Here is a 13,600-nt window from a genome sequence, read left to right as displayed (position 1 = left end):
TGAGGCTTATCTAAACAAGCTAAATGACTAGAAATCTCACACTGGGGACACTTTCTAAACTAGTGACCAATCTCTCTACAATCATAGAAAAATCCTAAAGCCCTAACCTGGCGAGAGACACGAACTGAGCTGAAATGGCTAGACAACTTGTGTTGCAGTCATAACTTATCTTTAAAACTCTAAGCTAGTAAGGAATATATGCTAACTCTATCTGGTCAACTAACTCACGTCTAGGGTACTTTGACACAACCATAATAAGCTCCTGGAAAACTCCCAGATACTATCCCTCATAATTAAAAATGGCTTTCATGGTCTGAAGACCCATACTGTAGACTCCACAATGTCTGATGGGTACTCTAACCGATAGGATCACCATGACTAACCAAAGAGATACTCATAGTTTGAAATACTACCTTCATAAAGTTAATAGGCTACAAGCAAAATTAACCTCAACTGTAAGGTTTCTCCCTCCCAAAAGAAATACTAATAGCACTATACTGATGTCATGGTCTTTTATCACCACCTACATAAGTCAAAAAACATGCTCTCTCTACAACCCACATATAATCAACAAAATGAATAAAAGAAAACCCAATAACTATCAAGTGCTCTAATGTTGTCATGACCCAAGACTACCCCCTAGTCGTAACACGATGCCTGGAACTACAAGGGATCCCAAGCTAACCCATGAACTGACATACTACTTGAGCAACTGATTTAAATAGTATAAAAAATAAAATTTGCTTAAAAAATATAATCTTGAGAAAGTCTGAATAAATGTAAGATTGATTAGGTGTACAACATTGATATCTAAAGAAAGAACTTGAATTACATATCATGACTCTGACTGACTATCTAAGAATTATCTACTATACTGACTATAGATAATTGGGACATGCCTCTATATAACGCCTCAATTTTCTATAATCGAAATGCCAAATGGTGCTCATAACCTCGAAGGACCACAAGCTAACCCTTATCTAGTACCTGTTGTAATAACTGAATAAAAATACTGAATAATGTGGAAAACTAGCAAAAAACTTGGCATAAGGTTCAAAATATCTAAAATAATCAATATTAAAAACTGGATACTAATACATCTGTTCTAAAAGCCTCTAATTGTCTAAACTGTGAAGCTTATTGGACATGTCCCCAACTAACTCCGTCTATTAAAAATAAACTGAATCTAATACCATAATGAAATAAGGATCATCCACGAATGAAGAGGACTCACTGCTACGTCTACTGCTATAGACTATGTCTGGACTACTAAGGATGCTCTGGATCTAGTGCTTATGAACCTATGGTATAAGACACCATAGCATAAGAGAAAATTATATGTCAATACTTTGAATGTACTAGTATGCCTGATAAGGTAAGGCTAAATGTAAGGGCTTATGCATGAACATAGCTTAATCGAATAACATGAGAGTACTAAATGAGGACATATGCATGAATGCACAAACCATAACTAAAATCATCATGACTCTGAATACTGATACTTGGATACTGCTTTACTAACATCTGAACTCACTACTAATACTGAGATACTGAATAACTGAATCTTCTGATATTAATAAATAGGTAATGAAGTTAAGATCAGTCCTCTCTAGCGATTGGTCTATGAAATTGATGATACTGAATAATTTAATCTTCTCATATCAATGACTGAGTTCTGATTTTGCTTCTATTGACTGACTAAATCTATGATCAAACATTTATAATAATGATCTATTAATCTACTAATAATGATAAAGAATTATTGTATCTGAGATCAAACCTATCTAGTGAAAGATCTTTGAATCTTTTAATAATAGAAATGACGGACTAAGTTTGAGATTATGCCTATCTAACGTGTGATCTCTGACTCTATTAGTACTAATAATGATTAACTTTATATAAGACCAGGCCTATCTAGTAGGTGGTCTACGAATCTATGGAACAATCTAAGTTCCTCACTGAGATGGGTGACTGAATCTGATAGTCTTGATTTCTTATTCTACTCTCAAGACTGATACTGAAACTGTAACTGTGGGAGTTCTCACTTAATTGACATACCCCGAATCTAATCTAGTAGGGTTCAACTTATAACCCCAGCTAGAAGGGTGTCAATACTGTGCCATGGGTAAAGACCTTTACTATGGTCAAGCCTCTCTAATGGGTGACCCTGAACTGAAAGTCAAGCCTAAGTCAATATGATAGTCAAGCCTTAATCTAATAGGTGAATCCTGGTCCTGTGTTGGCTATACAGTTCTGGAGTTCGGGGACTATTACTAATGGCTTTTCCTCTCTAATAGGGAAACCATCATCCCTGCACTTGCTCAGTGCTAGTTCATACTCCCAATTGAAGGACTGTGATCTTATTCTTAACTGAACTTAGACTGAGCTAAATCTATTACTGATTATACTGATTAACTGAGTTAAGTTGAGTTCACTTGGTTCCAATATGTGACAGAATACTACTGAATTCTCGTTATCTAACTGAATGCTACTGATTTTTGAATTGATTACTTGAATGTTAATGAGGTCTGAACTTAACACTTAAATACTACTAAGATCTGAGCTGAGTATTAAACTAAAGCTGGAATGCTAATGATACTTAGATTACTGAGATTTCTTAAGTTCTATAATTGTTTGAGAGTACTGAGTTCTATAACTCATTGAGTTCTAAGAATCATGGCTTGACTGAGATTACCATGAAAATTAACACAGCTTCTAAACTTAAAGCTAAATTGTCAGGTATAAATACCTCTAAGACTCGATAATATAAAACTAAAACATAAACATTCTTGAATAATTATGACTATGGACATTCATTCACTATTATAATATTTAAAGCATCTCTTCAAGCATTTGGAAATTATAAATATGTGCTAGTATCGGGAGACATGCTATTGGCTCATATTCCATTCAACAAGGTCTTGCAACAAACATTTAACATGCATTGAAGAGCATATAATTGGTGGATTCATGCTAACATGTTACAATTTATTCATTAGGGCTTTTCAACAAACACTTGGCATGCTTGAGCTTGCACACAATTGGGGATTTCTAGTCAACATGCTATAATGGCTCTAATTCCTTCCCATAAGCATTTTATCAAACATATGGGGAGCATGTTTTGGTTATTCAACAATTTCTACACTCAATTGACATAAATACACCACTTAACATGCAACTTGAAAAGGGTTTATCATAAACATCGTACAATTCATCACATACTAGAATCAACTCTTAAGATTTTATAAACAAAACATGAATTTAACTCAATAATAACATAAACTACAATTTCAATTCACATGAATCATCAAAACTCATTATTATAAGATCTTTGAATTTAGAAAAAGGAGTCTTTAACTTCTTGGGTGGAATGAAACCTAGAATCAACATCTACTATACCTTTCTATGTAATTCTTGAAAGACTCACGGTGAAACCTTGATGATTTGGGTCTTGGATTAGAAACCCTAGGTCTTGTTCTTGAAGAAAATTGAGAGAAACCAACAATATTTGGGTGTAAATATGCTGAATCTCATGTTAAAGAGTATATATAGGTGTTGGGAAAACACCCTTTTTTCCCTTGGAATTAAAATCTAGAACTGGAAAAATTCTGATTTTATGTGCTGGCGCGACGTGCCATAATCGCGTGAGCTTACTAGAAAATGGACAATTGGGAAACTGAGCCTTGGCGCAACGCTGTGGAAATCACGTTGCCACCTTGGTTGTAAACTGGAAAGACACCGCAACATGGGGGAATCGCGGAGGCTCACTGGAATTTGACAATTGTCATTTTGGCTGGCTCCGTAATGCGCTAAAGTGCCAAGTGGCACACTGTTTCACTAAAATGGCTCTAACTCTTCATGTGAGTGTCGGATTTGGGCGAATCTGGTATCGATGAAAAGCTTATTAAATTCTCTACATGAAAAAGTTGATATTAGGGAAATTATACATTGTTTCAAATATTTATCACTTTAGAAGTCACTTCTCAATATTTTAAGGCCAGAATTACACTTCACTTGGCACGCTCTAAGGCTCGAACTATGAGAGAACTTTGTGGAGTCTTACACTCTAACTACCACTAATCAATACATATAGATAATCTAAATACAACATATGAACTACAATGTATTAGAATTCCCAAAATAGGGGAACTCATCAGCTGCTAGATGAAAGTCGAGAACTGTCTGACCCTGGTGTATGGACTACTTCTAGTACATATATTATGTACAATGTAGCCACATAGACGTATATGTGGTCAGTACTTCTGGAATGTATGAAGTAAGTGGGGTTGAATGTAATAAGTAAAACTAAATAGATGCATAATCTTAAGACATTAGTACAGGTAGACTTACCAAGAGACTAAAATGAACTGAAAACTGAAGTATCTTAAGACATGAGTAACAAACATTTTCTCATAAGCTGGTGAATCACAACAACTATTTTCTTAAATATTTACTTTTGTAGAATAAATAGACCTAAAGCTGGGAAGCAGTAAAAATATGAATATTTATATAAATCTCATGTAAAGTTAAACATACTGTAAAATATAATTGAGGATCATGTATGGATACTAAGCATGAAAAATGGACATGTAAAACTGAGAATACAAGACCAAGTATAGCATATACTGGCATGATCTGAATAACATAAATAATCTATAAAATTGACTGAATAATTATTGAAATTTGATTACTTAGTCAAGCAAACCTGAACTAAGATAAAAAGAATACTGAATAAAACTGTGGGAGATATCATGTAACCAACATGCCCCAATCTGAGCAAATCTAGGTCTAACCTGTCACCTAAGTAAGAAGGGTATCGGTACCTCACGATGGGTACTAACACATGGTTTTGTGGATCCATTCATAATGAGTCCCAAAGGTCTAGGGTGTCATTCTCTACTGGTAGGTGCCCTTGAGAGAATGTCAACCCTTTACTAGAAGGAAGACCTCTTAAAACTTATGCTAGCTATGTAGTTCTGGGATTCAAAGACTGCTACTAAAGGTCACACCCTCTACTGGCAGGTGATCCCACATCATTGAGTTTACTTGATGCTAAATCCAACTCCCAACTGAACAGACACTTGAATTATGAACTAGTGCATGCATTAATGACCGATATACTTAAAATAGTATTCTAAAAACTAACAGTGTATGCATAATATGAAGCAATCATGAACATGAGAATTGATGAATTTAACAAGAAATAATATTAGGTATAAAACTAAAATCATTAATTACCTGACTGATTACTTGAGGTAAACATGTAGTTATCGGGTATTCATAACACACTAGCAATTAATGATTACAAAATTTGATAACAACACTTAAAACAGTGACATAATGTCATAATTCAAAGACTCAAAGCATGAGACATTTCAATAGCCTGATAAATTATATGAAATTAAAATTGGGAATGAGTTAACCTTAGGAAAATCTCATGTTGGTATAGTTTAAAGCATGATTTGAGAATTTGATATGATATTGACTAAACATGACAGGGGTTTTTGAAACTTCACGTATATATGATCATGAGTAACTTGGGTTAGACCTATTAGCATGGCTTAAATGTAAATCAATGAGAGAACATGTATAATTTCATAATTTCATTTAATATAACATGGTTTCTTGTAATTCAAAGCATAAAATAACCTAATTTACATGGAACACACGTTGACATGGCTTGAATTTAGATTTACAATGAAAAACATGGATTAATTCATCTTAAAAATATATATTTTCATCAAAAGAGGAGAAATTCATACTCTAAACAAACAAAAAAAAAGATTCTTGGGCTCAATGGATGGAAGGAATCCATTGATGAATCCCCCACATAAGTCAACGGTTAAATTCTTGAAGAAATCCTGAACTTGAAAACATGAACTCTTGAATTCTTTATTTCTTTAAGGAAGAAACTTGAACTTTGAGACCTGAGAGATGACTTAATGAGAAAAGCCTAACTTTGATGTTATTGAGAATGGAGAGGATTAAGGCTATTTAAACTGATTTGTAATTGATAATAAATCTTATTTGATGATTTTAAGTCATGTGATCTAGGGTTTGAGTTGAGGAAAATACCAAAATACCATTAGGGAAACTAAATAAACATTGCAGGATTTTTTAGTTGAAGACTTAGTTTATAGCTTATCAACTAGTTGATGGCTTATAAATTTAGTCATCAACCCATGAATAGAATTAGACACTTGCTGATTAAGGTTGACAACAAGGTTGATAGATCATAACTTAGTTTATGGTTTATCAACTAAAGTCATCACTTTGTAGCTAGATCGATTAAGGCTGATGACGAGGTTGATAGCTCGTCACTCAGTTGATGGATTATAACCTCAAGTCATCACCTTGTAGTGGGATTTGGCCACATTATTTTTAAGTATGATGAAGAGTTTGATAGCTTTTCACTTAGTTGATAGCTTATAACCTCAATCATCACCTTGTAGGACATATAAATTGTTATATTCAAGGATATATACTCGTTTAAAGTGGACCCTAGTAGAAGAATACGTTAAAACACTATCGATAGAAAATTCCTCAACTCATCTTTTCTCTAAGTTATTCCTTTGACCATGATTCGCATAGGATCATCATACACATATTCATATCCAAATATTTTGATGAGAGTTTAAGCACATCGGAACGATGGTTTAACGTCTTTCCTGAAAATACAAGGTGTTACATTATCTCCCCCATGGAATCATATTTCCTCGAATGATTGATAGGAACTTGTTGAAGTCTTAGAACTATGGAACATTTTCCACATGAAATGTGTACTAATGAAGGATATAGCTAAGCTGAAACATTAAAACTTCTATCATGAAACTTATTTTAGAGCTGACGTGACTTTATTAACGATAAGGAGCTAATTTATGCCGAGAGTTTAGAACTCCCTTGAAATGTTCATGATACAAACATACATATAGAACTACGAAGTGATAACTAATGCGATAAAAGATCCAAGAGTTACTATGGATGGAATAATGTAACTTCTCATTGGGGATTGTCCCTCAACCAAACACGTATACAAATCAAACGAAAAAGGGCTTCGTTGCATCACCAAGTAGATAATATAAGCACCAATCATGAGATAATGAAACCATGGTCGTACAAGGGGTATTACAATGTCTGAGCTGGAATAATTGGAAAAATTAGATCAGATACTGAACACTTATGAACTAAATAATGACTACATATCTAAATCGGAGACATGATGTATGGATTGAACTGAATTCACAACTTGCATGGATGTGAATAAATTACCTCATGGAAAGGCTATACTCATGAAACTTAGGATAGTATGATGAGATGGAAATATATAGGAGCTTCTTTGTCTGATTGCTAAGTTGGATTGCTGGATATATAGACTTAATCATTTTGAAAGTTTATACTCGAATGGAGAATTTCTTCAACACTCTTTCTAAGAGTTCTAATTGCATTAGAGATTAATGAAATCTTGGGCATGCTATGAATAAGATATCTGAATAAGGAATCCCAATATGACTATTAGTTTTCAACGTAGAAAATAGGCCTACAAAACAAAAGCTAAGATAGAATAACTTTTCCTTAGGCAATACAACTGTCAACTTTCAATATTTGCCATACTTCTTAAATATTCCCCCAACTATACTTATCCTCTTAATGAATATGCTCAGTTATTCAACTTGTAATTCTCACATGGGTATATATAACTACTCCAGTCAAAGTCTGAGTTGAACTACATACTCTCGCCATGTTCAAGCCTTACTCAAACCTACATACTACAACACATAACACCATAGTACTAGTATAAACCATGAATTCAATGCCCCATGTGTGTTTTACATCTTTTATATCAAGAATAATTCCTCTTACCACTTCAGCAACTAAATTTAACCTCAATATTTCTTCATAATTATATTCTTTGATTAAACAAGCATACCATAATATTTCCTCAACAAAAATCATTTACTCTCTCCCATATAAACAATTGTCCATCACCACTATCCTTACAAAAGGAGAGATCACTGAAAGATTAGAACATGAGGACTTGAAGCATGAAAAAATATTTTACTTAACTTTGACACTTAACTAAGGCTTGAGGAATAGAGTATCAACATCATGAATTATTTAAAGAGATCCAAATTGAGGACATACATGACATAATCTAAAGTTTCATTGATCATTAAGAGTGTAGCATGACTAATAGGAACTTAAGATACTGTAAAGCATGAGTACATGAGTAATGAGCTACATGACCTGAGTCTGGAATTCATAAATTCATGGAATATGGTTTGTACTACTGAGCAAACTGGAACTCCTCATACTAGACATTAGAGCGTACTTAATTCTATGAAAAGTGTATGAAGATGAGTTATGATCATAGAGTTGACTTGTAAGGCATGGGTAGATTTCGTGATGACTAAAGTAAAAAAAAATTGCACTGAGATAATAATGGGTTTGGTATCTTCCTCCTTAGTGGTGTTCTACAACACACTGGTACCATTACTAGAATCCAAGAGACTGACTAGGTTTCTTATTCAATCATCTCCCCCTTAGCTTTAAGACATCATTCTAAGTTTTTGGACCCCTTTAATAAACTCTAAAATAAACTGCAACCACTTTAGAGTCCAAGATATAACAATACACATAAATAATAAACTCACCCTGAAAGACTACACCTGAAAGAGTAAAACCCACGTCTACTACTTCTTTTTTGAGATAAAATTATTAACATTCTATAGCCCCAACAGTCATCATATAATAACTTAAACACTTACTAACTTAGAATCTTCGAGAGTATCACCATACCTTGAATTCACACCATCTAAAATTTCACACTTTTTTTCAATTTACTCAATCACCCAAGATTCAAACTTAGATTCTAACACTTAACATAGATATCCAAAGAACTTCTTATACACTAATACCCTCTTAATACTATTAGATAGGAATCATGAAACACTAATCCTCAAAAAATTTTATGAACATACTCAACCTTAACAAAATCATCTATCATTGTGGTAGCTGATTAATCTCAATCCCGACTAAAGCATTAATATACTCTTAGTCTCCCCTAACTTAGAAATCTCTCTCAAAGTGATATTAAACAAACTACACAACACCTTTTTAGTTCTATAGATACATGATCTACTAAATCTAGATAAACATTATCCCAGTTTATTGCTGATAAACTTGTAGGTTTATGCTTCTAACTCTAGATCATATCTTATCATAGGATTCTGAGAAGGGATCTGAGGGCATATATGACTTTGGCTTAGTGCATGATTTTCATGATAATGAATGAAATACTTCATACTTTGGAACATAAAAGAATTGGTGGGATACTTTTTGAAAACTCTATCAATAGGAATTTATGTTTCACTATTTTAGTTATCTTGAAAGTAAGGTAGACCTGACATGAATGGAGCAAGAAGAGAATATGTATAAGTTTTTTAAAGAAAATATCTATAGCATGATCAGAGATATGAAAGAAGGGACACATTTCTTAAATACCATTTATCCTTATAAAGAAAAGTACAGACTTCTTCATACTGTTTTGTAAGACTCTACTAGACACATCTTCATAGACACCCTAGGACACCTGAACTTTTGCTTTGATACTAAGTTTTTTATGACCCGAGACTACCCTTAGTCATAACACTTTGACTGGAACCAAAAGTGATCCCAAGCTAACCCACGAACAGGCATAATGCTTGAGCAGCTGATTTAAATTGTATAAAAAATTAAATTTAAGGAGTGGAAACATGATCATGAGAAAGTCTGAATAAATGTAATACTGATTAAGTTTACAACATGATATATCTAAAGAAAGAACATAAATTACATATCATGACTCTGACTAATTATCTAGGAAGCCTCAACTATAATGATTATAGATAGCTGGGACATGCCTCCAATAACCACTAATCAATACATATGGATAATCAAAATACAACACATGAACTGCAATGGACTAGAGTTCCCAAAATAAGAGAACTCATCATATGTTAGCTTATAGCTGAGAATTGTCTAACCCTAGTGTGTGGACTACTTCTAGTACCTACATAATGAAATAAATTAGCCACATAGATGTATATGAAATCAGTATTTCTAGAATGTACTGACTAAGTAGGGGTGAATATAATAAGTAATATAGAGTAGATACATAATCTTAAAACATGCATGCTAAGTGCAAGTAGACTTACTAAGAGAATAAAATCAATTGAAATCTGAAGTACCTTAAAACTTGAGTAACAAACATAACATGATAAGCTGGTCAATCACTACACTTAGTTTCTTAAATCTTTACTTTTGTAGAATAAGTAGAACTGGAGTTGGGAAGTGTTAAATCATTAATACCATATGTAAATCTCATATAAAGTTGAACATACTATAAAACTAAACTAAGTATCATGTATGAATACTAAGCATGAAAAACATGGACATGTAAAACATGGACATGTAAAACTCAGTATGCAAGACCAAGAAAATCATGTAGTGACATAATCTGAATAACATGAATAACCTAAAAAAACTTACTGAATAGTTACTAAAATTTTATTACTTGGTCAATCAAACCTGAACTAAGATAAAATAAATACTAACTAAAATTGTTGGAGCTATTATTTAACTGGCATGCTCCAATCTATGAAAATTGGGGTCCAACCCATAACCCCAGTTGGAAGGGTGTCAATATGTAATACCTCAAAGTTTCCTAACTAATTTCATCCCAAGAATGTCAAGTTTTAGATTATAAATTTAATGATGTTTATTCCATGAGTAATTTTCAAAATTTTCACTTTTTTCATGTGGTAAATTCAATAAGCTTTCCATCTATATAAAATTTGCCTAAATCTGATAACTTGATAAGGAGTTATGACTATTTCATGTTCCCATCGTAATACAATGCCATATTAGTTAGTGGCGCGCCGCGCTATAGGAGAAAATGGCAATTGTCAAATTCCAGTAGGGATCTGCGATAGTGGAACATCGCGCTAAAATTCCAAGTCGCACATGAAGTGGAAATGTGATGGCTTCGCATCAAACCATCCCCCAATTTACCAGTTGTTAAATTCTAGTGACACGATGCAATAGCGCCGCATCGCGCTAGGGGTCCAATTCTGGAAATTTTTACTAAAATTAAAAAACACATCCAGGGTTAAAAGGGTCAACTTTCCACCCCTATTTAAGCCCTTTAACACGAGATTCAACTATTTGGAACCCATAATATACTAGTTTTTCACAATTTTCTCTCAAGAAAAATCCAGGGTTTCAATTGGAGATTTAATTTCAAGAAAGTCTCTTTGTCAATCTTCGCTAAACCAATAACTAAGGTATGCTTTCTATTGATTTATGGATTCCTTTCATCCATAAAGTGAAGAACCCTATTTTGTATTATGAATCATGATATTTATGTCGTGGGTTAGTTGTAACCATGTTTATCTTGTTCTATGATTCCCAAGTTGGAATATTTATGTGTTTTGTCATGAAACTGCATTAGAAAGTGAATGAAATCCATAAATTGTGTTTTTTATAATGTGTCCATTGGATGATTAGGCCTATGACCTAAGGGTTCATGTAAGGTGTTTGATAAAATGCCTAGAAGGATAGAAATTAAGCACTATAGCTAAATTATGATCCAAAATGACTTCCATGTTATTCTTATGTATTGGAATTGTTTGAGGATTGCTCATAAGTTAGCCTTATGAAATCATGCTATGTATACATGCTATCTTATTCTCGTACCAAGCAATGATAATCAAATTCCCATGAAATATCTTTAATTATTGTATTATGGACTGTTGGTGTTAGTCATGTATTCAACAATGTTATGCCTTGTCAGTTTCCTTCCATCGAGTCCTGGGGGTAACTGTACTCAAAAAATATAGTTGTGTGCCTAGAGTTTGTGTCATGTTTTCACGATATCCTCAGTTAAGACATGATCCATAGAACTCAGTCAGTTATGTGACTCAGGAAAGCCCAGTAATATAGTAATCTCAGTACTATTCCCTCAGTCAACAGAACTCAGTAATTTAGTCTAGTTCAGTTCAGTAATTCATGTTCAGTGTCTATTTAGATAGGAGTAGAAATTAGCACCGTGTGAACCCAAGGATGGGAACACACACTGTCATATAAGGGTGTGATTCTTAGAAGTCATCCTTGCATTCCAGAATAATGTAGCCAGCATAGGTTGAGACATAAACACTGTTAGATGAGGGTTGATGAGGTGGATAAGAACTGTCAGGTGAGGGCCCTAACAATCTCTTTTGGAGACACTATCATATGAGGGTCACTCATATCTTGTCCTTACTGGTGGCGCAGTATTGACATCCTTCCAATTAGAGTTACAGATTGGACCCCAACTCAGCTATAATGTGTTATTCGGGGCATGTCGATTACATAACTATTTCCCAAAGTTTCAGTTACAAAATTAGGACTGTCAAATACAATCATTTAGTCTAAGTAATAGAACTTAAATATCTCTAAAAAATTTAGGACCGTTAGTTACAGTCAACTCAGAACAGTAAGGAACTTAGCTAGTTCTATCAGATTCAGGACTGTCAGATATAGCCATTCATGTTATCAGTTATATCAATTATCAGAACTCTGTAGTTAGTCGTGTTAGCTATCAGTAAATTCATTCTATCACGGTCTCAAATATAATTACTATGTACTCTCATGTTCATATTAATGAGTTAGTATTATTCATAAATATGAACCCCATGCATGCAGCCTACCTCACATACATACCAGTATATTCAAAGTACTGACGCATTTGCACTATGGTGTCTTATACCATAGGTTCCAAAGCACGAGCTCCAGAGAATCAATAGATTCCAGATATCAGCAGTCAGTTAGCAGTGATTCCTCATCCTCCGAGGATGTGATTATATATTTATTATCTTATTAAGTAATTTATTACTTAGAGTTAGTTGGGGACATGTCCCATCAATACCTTATTCATACAGTTCAGTTAGTTATAGGCTTTGCAGACTATCATGTTCAGACTATTATGTTTAGACAATGTTTTTCTGGGTATTTATACCCCATCCCAGATGTTATATTACAGTTTTGAACCTTATGTCCTTTCAATTTATGATTCTAAATTTATATATTTTATCATGCAGTATACAGGTACATATATTAGTCATGGGTTAGCTTGTGGTCTTTTGGGGTCATGAGCATCGTGTAGTATTTTGGGTACCAAATTTGAGGTGTTACAAACTTTGTATTAGAGCCAATTCAATAGAGTCCTAGGAAGTCTAAAATTTGCATCTAGTAGAGTACTGCGCATGGGTGTTTTGCATGCCACATTTATGTACAGGAGGCTATGAGATGTTTTAGGAATAGTTTTCCTTCCTTCAGTATTCATGTCGTGCCAGTGAGCATCATCTCAAGTCAATCTCTCTGTCTAATTTGTTTCTCTCTTTCTTCTATAGAACATGCCTCCTAAAAGAAGAAATAGGAATCAGTCAGCCCCTTAGCCTGAAGAACCTTTGGGCAAACATGTTTCTAATTAAGAGTTTAGAGCTGCATTCACTACTCTTGATCAGTCAGTTACTGCTCAGAATTAATGGCCAACTATCGTTTTGGCCAATTTAGTGGACAATTC

This window comes from Capsicum annuum, chromosome 4 (genome assembly GCF_002878395.1).
Source record: "Capsicum annuum cultivar UCD-10X-F1 chromosome 4, UCD10Xv1.1, whole genome shotgun sequence".
Lineage (NCBI taxonomy): Eukaryota > Viridiplantae > Streptophyta > Magnoliopsida > Solanales > Solanaceae > Capsicum > Capsicum annuum.
This window is presented reverse-complemented; position numbering follows the sequence as displayed.